The following is a 10,687-nucleotide window of genomic DNA, read 5'->3' as shown; positions in this document are numbered from 1 at the left end:
AGTATAGATGATCCTCCTAGCCATTTATTTGCTGAAAATTTGTTATCTTGAATTTCCTTTCTTCTTCTGCCCTGCCTTCCTCTCATTTCTACTAGTGTGAATAATTCATGGCATGAACTGGCATGGAGTGTGAACCCCTCCCCCCCACCTTCAGAAAGAATGTTGTAAGAAGCATTGGCATTGGTTATGATTATTATCCTGGATCATTTTAGCTACGTATTTAGTGTAAAAGCCGCCAGCTGTTGGTATTATGCATTCCAACCCAGTTGTGATTCTTAGGACTGTGTGAGTGTGATCAGGCCGAAAGGGGTCCTCTCTTTTTGCAGAGGAAGTAAGTAAACAGAAACAAAACAAGCCTGGGGGTATATATAAACACAGGGGGTAAATATAAACAAAACAAGCCTGTTGTTTGGTTGAATCTGACTTACGGTGACTTCATGTGCTACAGAATAACACTGATCCATAGAGTTTTATAGGTTGTGGTCTTTATAGAAACAGATTGCTAGGCCTTTCCCCTGTGGTGCCAGTAGGTGTGTTTGAACTGCCAATATTTAGGGTAGTGGTCTAACATAAATCATTTGCACCGCCTGACTTGTAACACATTAGGCAGCCATCTTTCTGGCATTTGGGGAAGAGACGACCATCACATTTGGTCTCTAAGGTAGCTCCGGCTGCTGATAATTAACTTCCAGCCCAGGTGTCCACAGCAAGGTCCTTAAGAAGACCTGTTGGTAGCTGGAGAAGACCACAGGTAGTTGGATAGAGTGTTTTTCCTTGGAAGAACTCTGGAGGTGAAATAGGATCCCCCAGTGAATGATCACTGGGCATAGATCCTCGCCACGACTCTGCTGCCACGTGATCAGAGTAACACAGACTCTCCACCACGGGCCAGTTTTACTCTGGAGGGAGGATTGGTCTCATGGCTGCTATGTGGTCCTCTATATCCAGAGATTAAATTCTTACTCTCTTTACTGGACACTCATGCTTCATCCTTGGCTAGTGCAGCTCATGCACAGCTACCCATATGTCAGTGCAGTCTTGTGTTGCTATGAGGCTGAGCAGAATTCCATGGAATTTCCAGACTGAGAGACTTGGAAGACTGGCCTGGTGATCTTTTTTAGGGAAAAAAAAATCCCATGATTGCTACAGTCTGACTGTTTATAATCGATCATGAGGATGGCCCAACCTCCACTGTGCACGAGGTTGACAAGAGTCAGGGGATAAAGCTTAGATGACAGCTACAAACTACAGTCTGTTGAAGGAAAAGAAGGCATGTTCTGCTTAGACGGGCAGTAGTTTCTTAAAACTACCACCTGATGCAGTAACCCTTTCCTTTGCTCTATCTTCTGCACAACTGATACAATTATGGGGTCTTATACAGATTTGAAATTCTTGTTGCTTGTTCTCTAAGCCAGTTTGGAATGTCAATGAGCTTCTTCCTCCAGGCTCGACTATGCCGTCTTCACCCCGTCTCCATCAGAGGACTCTGCTTTATGTGTGCTGTGATCCTACTGCATTCTACCACCTACTCCTCTAACCCACAGCATCTGGATCCAGCAATGACGATCCCACTCTATGACCACAAAACACTGTATTTCACACAAGAGTTCTGGGTGAAGTAACTGGGTGCAGAGCAGCCAGAGTCAGCGACTTGTTTAAGCCATCTGTGTTAGTCTGGGTACATTAGAGAAACAAATCCACAGAAACTCATGTATAAGAGTTTTATATAAAGGCTAAGTGCGCATCAAGAAAACACCCCAACCCTGTGCTGCCCAAGCCCACAAGTCCAACATTAACCCATATGCCCAACACCAATCCACAAAGTCCTTCTCCATCTCACAAAACACACGCAATGATGCCGCCTGCAGGAGGAAAGCCGAATCAGTGAACGTGTAAGCATCTCAGTGCTGGCAGGGTCTCCACACGGCTGCTCCAGCACCCAGGGCTGTATTGGGGTAGGTCCATGTGGCTTCTCCTCAGGAATGTCTTGCAGGAAGTGAGCCTTGCCAGCTAAAGCAGGGAACTGGCTAAGGCAGCTGCACCCTAGTCTGACCATCAGAAAGCAAGAGACCTGAGAACTAGAAAGGTGAGGCTCACTGAGCCATTTATCCCTCTACTTTTCAATTAACTCCACATGTGTTTATCGGCCAGGTTGGCACAATAAACTAACTACCCCATCACTCAATGATACGGGATAGAGTGACATTGGAAAATAAGAAAGCCTCTTCTCCTAATGCTTTGCTTTTCATTTCTCTGTACTTTTGATTGGGGGAGGTGAGCCTATGGTATTGGTGACTGGAATGATCCGGGGTAGCTTCAGAAGCTGACCCGGGAGAGTACTGCTTTTTGTAGCTTGTCTGGAGAACTAGGTGGAGGCAGAGGGCTGGAGAGCAATCAGAGACAGCAGATGAAACATGACCCCTGGAAGGCAGGGCTAGGGGCATGGATGTGAGCCAAGTCCAGACGACGTGGTGAAACCTCACTCACAGTGAGTCACAGTGGAAGCAGTTCCAAGACAGGTGCAGAGGGGCGAGTCCTGGTGCAGCACATGGCTGAGAGGCCACTGGGGATGGTTTACTGTAGTGCAAGTGCCCGCCTTCCTGGGGAGACCAGAGGTAAATCTTGCAATTCTCACCTTATCCAGAAAATCTTTTTGAGACTTTTTCTGTTGCTCTCAATCTCAATGAAAGAAAAATCGTGACAGCAATCACTGGGACCTTTTCAATTGATGAACTTTACAAAATACAAACGCCTAGACCCACCCCAGATTTACAGAACCATGATCTCCAGGGGGAAAGCCCGGGCATATCTTTACTCAAATTTTCTAAGCAATTTTGATTGTTGCGGTTGTTAGTGGTCCTCAGGTTGATCGCAACTCATGACAAACTTATGTACAACATCATGAAATGTTCCCTGATCCGGTATCAACCTCATAATTGCCAATACGTGCTAGTCCATCATTGTGGCTCTGGTGCCCATTCATCTCACGGAGGAGCTCCCATGCCCTTGCTGGCCTTCTGCTTCCCAGAGGAACATGATGTCTCTCTTAATGATGAGTCCAAAGCAGGCCAGTCGGACAATGTTCTTTTGTGATCCACAAGGTTCCCGTTGGCTAAATTTAGGGAGTGGGTCACCGGGCCTTTCTTTCTTCCTAGCCCATCTTAGTCTGGAAGCTCCCTGCTGATCTTGGCCGACACTGCTGCCATTTACAATATTGTTGGCATACCTTCCAGCCTCACAGAGACACGCAAGTCAGCTAGACAAAGCGACACAGATGGGTGGTGTCCAAAGGGGCTTGTGAACTACTAAACATTACACTACTTTGCAGTTTACTGAACAGTCCTTCTTCCCCCGTTTGTCACACACCTCTAAGCACCACAGGGTTTAAAGAAATGCCTGCCCTTTTCAGCTATTTTGCTCCTTTCTGGGAGAGCGAGCCCAGCTCTGTCCTTGATTTACTCTTGGTTCCCTTGTAGCACTGTCTTCTGCACATGGCGCTGGGACGACCCAAGAGCTCTGCCAATACTCAATGACGGAAATGGGGCTGGAGAAGGAAAGACCAGAGTAAGCTTACATATGCATGGGTCCTCACAGATTCTTTGTTACACAGAGGGATTTGTCCACTGTGGGAAAATGAAAAATCACAGGCAAGAATAAAAGAGAAATGCAAACCACGTGTATTCACTCCTGTGATAGGTAGGATTATTGTGCCCTCCTGGCCAATAAACACTTATTGGTTAATAAGGTCGCAGGTTGATTGAACGGCAAAGAGATAAACGGCTCAGTGAGTCTCGCCTTTCTGTCTCCTGCTCTCTGATGATCTGACTATGGTGCAGCCACCTTAGCTAGTTAGTTCTCTGCTTCAACTTGTGAGCTATACTACCTGTGGGACACCCAACCTGTGGACCATGTCCCTATAGTTTGAGGTTCCTTCAAGACCTGCTTTGCCACACTACTGGTGTATACAGCACTTAGTTGGGGACTGTTGGACCCTGTCATCTGGCTGACTGTTGGTGCCCTGCCCTGCCCTGCCCTATTATTTGCTGTCTGTGGCTAGATTGCCTGTATTGCTCTGTAGAAGACTCAGCTGTCTGCTTCTTTGACTTACACCTAGCAGTCCCCATGAGTTGAAGGACTGCCAGTGTATTAACTGTCTCACAGAAGTGAGTTGAACTGAGCCATTTGTACTGCTCTGTGGACTAATTAGCTGTTTCTTTCCTATGTTGTATCTATCTATCTATCTATCTATCTATCTATCTATCTATCTATCTATCTATCTATCTATAATCATAAATGTCTTGGTTTCGTTTCTCTAGAGAACCCTGTCTGACACAACTCCACACACGAAAACATGATAGATTCTAGACAAATATATCCATGTGTGGTTTTAGGTCATAATGGGATCATGTTGCATATGTTCTTCTATAAATGCTTTAAAGTTGAACAGTTCCTAAGCAAACTAAATTCTTTTTTAAAATGATAAAATAGTCCTAGGTCATAAACAAAGATTTATCTTAGTAATCATTAGAAGACATATCTTGAAATTAGGATCATAAAATCCCAAAGTGGATATTTTGAATTTTTCCTCAGTATTTGAGAATTTTACACACCCTCAAAAACAACATTGTAACCTAAATATTTAATTTGAATATAGCAATTTTGACTGGATATACTATTTTATGTATGTAATAGGTTTATAGTATGTCTTTCCTGTTGAATTTTCTTTGATAATCTCCCAGTAAATGGTGAAGCTCCAAAATATAAGCTTAGTCTTCACAAATTCTCTGTAACCTGAACCCAATAAACTTTATAATTTTATGTCTCATTGCTTCTCATTTAATACCTTTTACTCTTGTTAGTGTTCTACCTGTAATTTTCCAAGAGTGGTCATAACGGCATCTACTCCATTCACAAGACTTTCCCCTTGCCGTATGTCTTTTACGCCCACATGGTACTCAATATCTTGTACTATCTCCAAGGTCATAAATAGGACATTTTTTCAGTTATGTGCTACTCCAAAACTCCATGTGTTAAAGCAAGCACCATTTATTATCTCTTATGATTCTTGAGATTAGCAGTTTGGACTGGGACTAGCCAGCAACATGGCTTTTTCTGCTGGACTCAGCTGTAGGGTTGTTATATTTAGCAAATACAGATATAGGGACCCAGTTAACCTTGTATTGAATACAAACAGGGAATATATTGGGGCATAAAAACTGAAATGCAGATTTCCTGGTAATCATGACTTGATTGACAGCCAGAACAACGTGGTGCTTCCTCCGTGTAGTCGCTTGCCCTCTGTAAGTTGGATGGGCCTTCTTTCCAGTGTGGTCTAAGGGCAGGATTTTAAGAGAGGAAAGGTAAAAACAGCACGTCTTTTCTTAAAGACATGAAATGCCACCTCCTTATTCTATTGGTCAAACAAGTTAGTAGGATAGCCTACATTTGGGAGACAATAAGCAGGTTCTAAATTCGGATGCATATCCAGTAACAGAGGTAAATGCTAAAAACTTCCTTAAGGGAGTCGAACAAATGATTCTGCGTGCAGGGGCTGTGAATTACTTAATAGACTCTTCTAGTCAAAGTCTCTGTAACTTCCACCACATGATTTTTTTCCTGCATGAGTCTGAGTAAGAAGGTGGGGGAAGACACTGATAGGATTCACCCGTATGTGATTATTAACAAGTTTCATTGGCTTGGAATACTGCTGGGTATAAAATGAGCCCTTTGAGAAGCAGCAGCAGAAGCAGATCTCACTAGATACTTAGCAAGAATCTTGGCTAGAGCCAAAGATGGCATATATCTTCTGGACCCTGGGATCCTTGTGGAGTGAACCTCCTTGATCCAAAAGAGTTTGCTGTGATATCAGAGGAGCAACAGCAGAATGCGGAGTCAGAGCAGGAAATGGAATGGTGGACTGCCCAGCCTACAGAGCAAGTAAAGCTGAGTGCTTTGGGGCAGGAGGCTGACTTGTGGATTGGGGTACTCTGGACATTTCATTGCTGACCCCTTAAAACAGAACTGAGTGCCTTCAGCTGAGGCTTACTGGAGTGGGGTGCCCCTGGGGAGCTAGCTTCTCAGATCCAGGAGCTGGAGCAGAATGCCTTCTGGTTGAGGCTTACAGTGGAGTGGCATGCCCTTTGGACATTTATGTGTGACTCTATGGGAACTTTGTAACATTTCCTGACTAAACATCTGTATTCTGGGCATTTCTCGCTAACATTGTAGCCTATTAACTTCCTTTTAAAAAAAAAACCATTTTATTAGGTGCTCATACAACTCTTATCACAATCCATAATACAACAATTGTGTAAAGCACATCTGTATATTCATTGCCCTCATCATTTTCAAAGCATTTGCTCTCCACTTAAGCCCTTGGCATCTGGTCCTTAATAAACCCTTTATGGCTATTGTCTGCGAGTTTGGTGGGGCCATTGCATTGAATTATCACACCCAGTAGATGACAAAGTATGGACTATGGCTTGAGTGAGAATACTGTGCTGATTTGGGCCACCTGGTTATATTTCCTCAGCCCACAGAACACACTTTACAGTCATAGAATACAGTAGGGGGCTAAGAGACTTCTTATGGGATGGATAGCATCTGCCCTCAGAGTAATTGTTTGATGGAAAATCAGAGTGGGAAATTGAAGTATTTGTTACCTAGACCAGTGGGTGGTTAAAAGCATGGAAGGTTGGTTTATATATCTTCAGGAGTGTGAGCTTACATTCAACAGGAAGGAGTCCAGGAGGATGACCAGTGAGTGGACACCTGCACTTCTCAGCAGAGTTGGGGGAAGAGATGAGTGGTTGCTTCTCACCCCACCCCCTTCTGGATGTGTCAGTCTCAGGACCATGGATGTAACTGCAAGTGCTAGGCTCAGTGACTAGAAACAGTGCAAGAAGCTGTGACCATCCCCCTTAATCTGTATTCCAGAATTCCCAAGGGCTTGATGGGTGGGCTGTACCTTCTCTCCATCTGGCAACATTAGGATTGACTTGAATAATGTCGTCTTGCCTAGGCTTGAACCTATCTAACTCCATCCAACAGGAATGAGCAGGAACAGAAAGAGAAGAACTCACTAGACTGGTCTCACTGCCAGCACTCTGGGCCGGCACAGCAGCTGCACCTGACGTCTCTTCCCAAGGTGGAAAAGGCTAGGTAAAATAAATGACAAATGAAAGAAAGGAGAAATAATATCTGAAAGCAAAGAAATGAATACATGGGTTTTGCAGCGGGGTAAAACTAATCGTATGCGTATTCCTTGAGTTCCCCCTGGATTGGGTGAAACCTTCTTATCCCTCAGAGAACTGGGTGTGTTCACAGTAAAGGGATCAAAAAGAGGGGAGAGAATCCTTTGGGTATGACAGGGACAATGGCTGGAAGATGCAGGCAGTGTCCTGCAGTGGAATGGATTATTATTTATAGCTCTTCTCACCCCAGTAGTCTTTGTCATTCCCATCAAACGGCTTTTCCCTAATGGGTCTATGTAAGAAGGTGGTGGAAGGTATTGATTGGGATTGTATGGTTCAGCTGTGAGCGATTGTTAAACAGGGTTAATTGTAATTGTCATCCTACTGGGTACAAAATGAGCCATCTCAGAAGCAAAATAGGGAAGCTCTGTCACAAGCTCTGGTTCCTGCTGCTGCTGCTGATCCTCCTCCACTCATGTGGGGTCACAGCTGTCTCCTGAGTTCTTTGGGGCAGGAGGCTGGCTTGTAGAGTGTGGTGCCATGGGGCACTGAATTGGGGGAACTGGGTGCCTTCAGGCTGAGGTTTATAAGAGAGTGGCATGCCCTTTGAACATTAATTTATTGTTATGTGAGCGATAGATATTGAAAAGTGATATGCATCTAGAGGTTAGAGGAATCCGTGCATTCATTTTTACAGAGAGAGCCAATGTTCTTCTCTATCAGTCTACCTCCCACCAGGTAAGCAGGAAAGTTAACAACTTGAACCCACTAATGGCTTTGCAGGAGAAAGCAACTAGAGCCACGCTCCTGTACAGATTACTCTTTAGGCTTTAGGAAAGCCAAGGGGGCAATTCTACTCACATATAGGGTTGCTATGGGTGTTGGAATTGGCTGGGAGACACACAACAGAAGACTATCAGAATATACTTTTAAAGTCATTTCCCATTTTAATATTGACATTATTTCATTTTATGCTATTTTTACTCTGTTGCGGAACACAAGGGTATTTTGTGCATCTGTCCCATTTTGCATCCATTTTTTTTCCCCAGTTAAGCGTGAAAAGTCACAGCCTCATGTGGTCACAGTCCAACTTTATCACTGACTGGCTATGTGTCCAGGGGACCGTCACTTAGTATAGCTGTCCTCCCGGTTCCTTGTGTGTATTAAAAAAGACCAAAACATGACTCATTTTATGGGAATCCTAAAGAGATTAAATAGATGATGAATATAAAAGGTTCTGGAATTATTGACCATTATTATGATGGAACCACTGGGTAGCTAACTGTTTTGTCCTCAACAAGTAGCTGCGATGTTGGTCTCTTGAACCTGCTGCATCTCCAGAGAAGCCTCGGAAGGCAGGCTTGTCAGTCTGCTACTGACAGATTGTGATCTTGAAAACTCAATAGAACAGTTCTACTCTGCATACGTGGTGACACCATGAATCAGAATGGACTCAGGGAAGCGAACAACCCCATCATTATGACGATAAATTCCTAGAAAAAGAATGGTTGAGTCAAGAGGCATAGGGATACCACAGACCTTTGCTATTAATCAACAAATTGAATGGGTAGCATTTTGAAGTAAGAGAAACAAAACCAAGGTCTAAATTCCAGCAATAGACAAGGCATCACCAAAGGACCTGCCTGGGCTCTGCTACGTGAGCAGGATTGAGCAGGTGTGTCAGAGACCCAATAGCCTACAGAGCTGGTTGAGTATATTTACTATCTTTCCCTTTACAGAAAGCTCGCCAATCTCTAATTTAGAGTAAGAAAAACCTGGGCTGGATTTCTCACCCTGCCAATCACCTGACAAGGGTGGGTAAAGGATGGTGCTCCTTGTCTCCCTGGCTCTTGGCTGAATACTGACTTGGCGGTTAGTGGGCAAAAAGGCAACCAACATGGTTTTTTGGACAGCAAATAGAAGTGCTTCAAGAGTGGCATCCATTTGATCACAAGGTGTTCTGTGTGTGTGTACCTAGTACACACATGTACCGTAGAGCCCGCTACTCGACCTCTGCAGTACTCCACAACCATTTTGTATCGCAGCTCCAACAGAACATCAGAATCCGACCCGATGCATGTGATTTTTGTAAACAAAAGCAGTTCGTGTTTCGGTCACTCGGAGTTAGTTGGCGTTGTTAGTACGTGATGTTTAACTTTTCGCAGTTAGTACGTGTTGTTTAACCTTTCGCAGCTGTTTCAAGTGTTTTGCTATAATTTTCTTAGTTTTGTACTATTTTTACCTAAAAGACATGTGTGATAAGACAGTTTTTTGAAAAGAATCATCATGATAAGGAACTGGTTGTGTTATCAATATTGTTGATGATAATTTAGTAAATCCTTTTAGAAAGCAGTTAAGGAAAAGCCAACAGCAGACCAATTAGACAGATTTTTTTTTTTTTAAAGAGGAAGCCAGCCAGGCCCTAGTGATAAAGGGAAAAAACTGAGAAGCAGCTGAGTTGATTTGATGGAAAAGGATTCCCCTTCTAAGCAGTGACTTTCTATCCAACCTCCTCTCCACATCCATGTCCTCAGATCCAGATCCTCATCAGTCTCAAGGTATGGCCATACTGTAGTTGTTAAAGACTTTTTTATCCAGTGTCTCTTATTTAAATTATAATGTATAACTCTGAACTTATTTACTTTGAAATTTCTGTGTAATGTTTTGTATAAAAAGACAAGGTTAGGGTAAAAACTTGGCTGTCCGGAATGGCTTAATCCATTTTCAGGTATTTCTTATGGGAAAAGTTGATTCAGAAGTTGACTGCATCCCATCTCAACACTCCTTCTAGAACAGATTAGCATTGAGGTCTGGGGTTCTACTGTACACACATATGTGCATGTGTATCAGTATCCATAGGTGGCTACATATGGACATGTGTATATTTGCATGTACATATGTACACCAGTGTGTATATGTTGGTATGTATATGTGCGTAAGTGTGTGTTATCAGAAGACTAATGGAATAGTTATTTCCCTGGAGCAGTTTCCAAAGATTTTCATACTTTTAATGGGCAAAAAAAAAATTAACTGCCATTGTGTTCCTTCTGACTCATAGCCATCCTTAGGTAAAATAACTTGCCTAGCATTACCAAGGATGTACATCATTATGGGAGAAGATAGCCTCATATTTCTTTTGCAGAGTGGCTGGTGGGTTGGAACTACTGACCTTGCTGTCAGCAATCCAATTCGTAAACCACTATGCTTCTGTAGTGACCAAATTTTACTCCGCAATGATGAAGCAGTGTGCCAACTTGACTGTGGGAAATATGTAAAGAGGTTGATCACAGGCAGGAGTCTTCCATTGTGCCTCCATCCCCAGCAACCAAGGCACCAGCCTTCCCCTCATGCCCTGCCTCTCCCTTTCTCTCTCCTACACGTGGGATATTCACACACACCCCCAACCCCCACCACTCCTTATACAGCATCGATGAAATCATGTTCCTCTCTTTCACTCCATTGACTGCAGGCTCATCATGTACTCGTAGTTGAGA

Source organism: Tenrec ecaudatus, chromosome 9, assembly GCF_050624435.1.
Source record: "Tenrec ecaudatus isolate mTenEca1 chromosome 9, mTenEca1.hap1, whole genome shotgun sequence".
Lineage (NCBI taxonomy): Eukaryota > Metazoa > Chordata > Mammalia > Afrosoricida > Tenrecidae > Tenrec > Tenrec ecaudatus.
The sequence above is the reverse complement of the archived record's forward strand: the minus strand, read 5'-3'. Positions refer to the sequence as shown.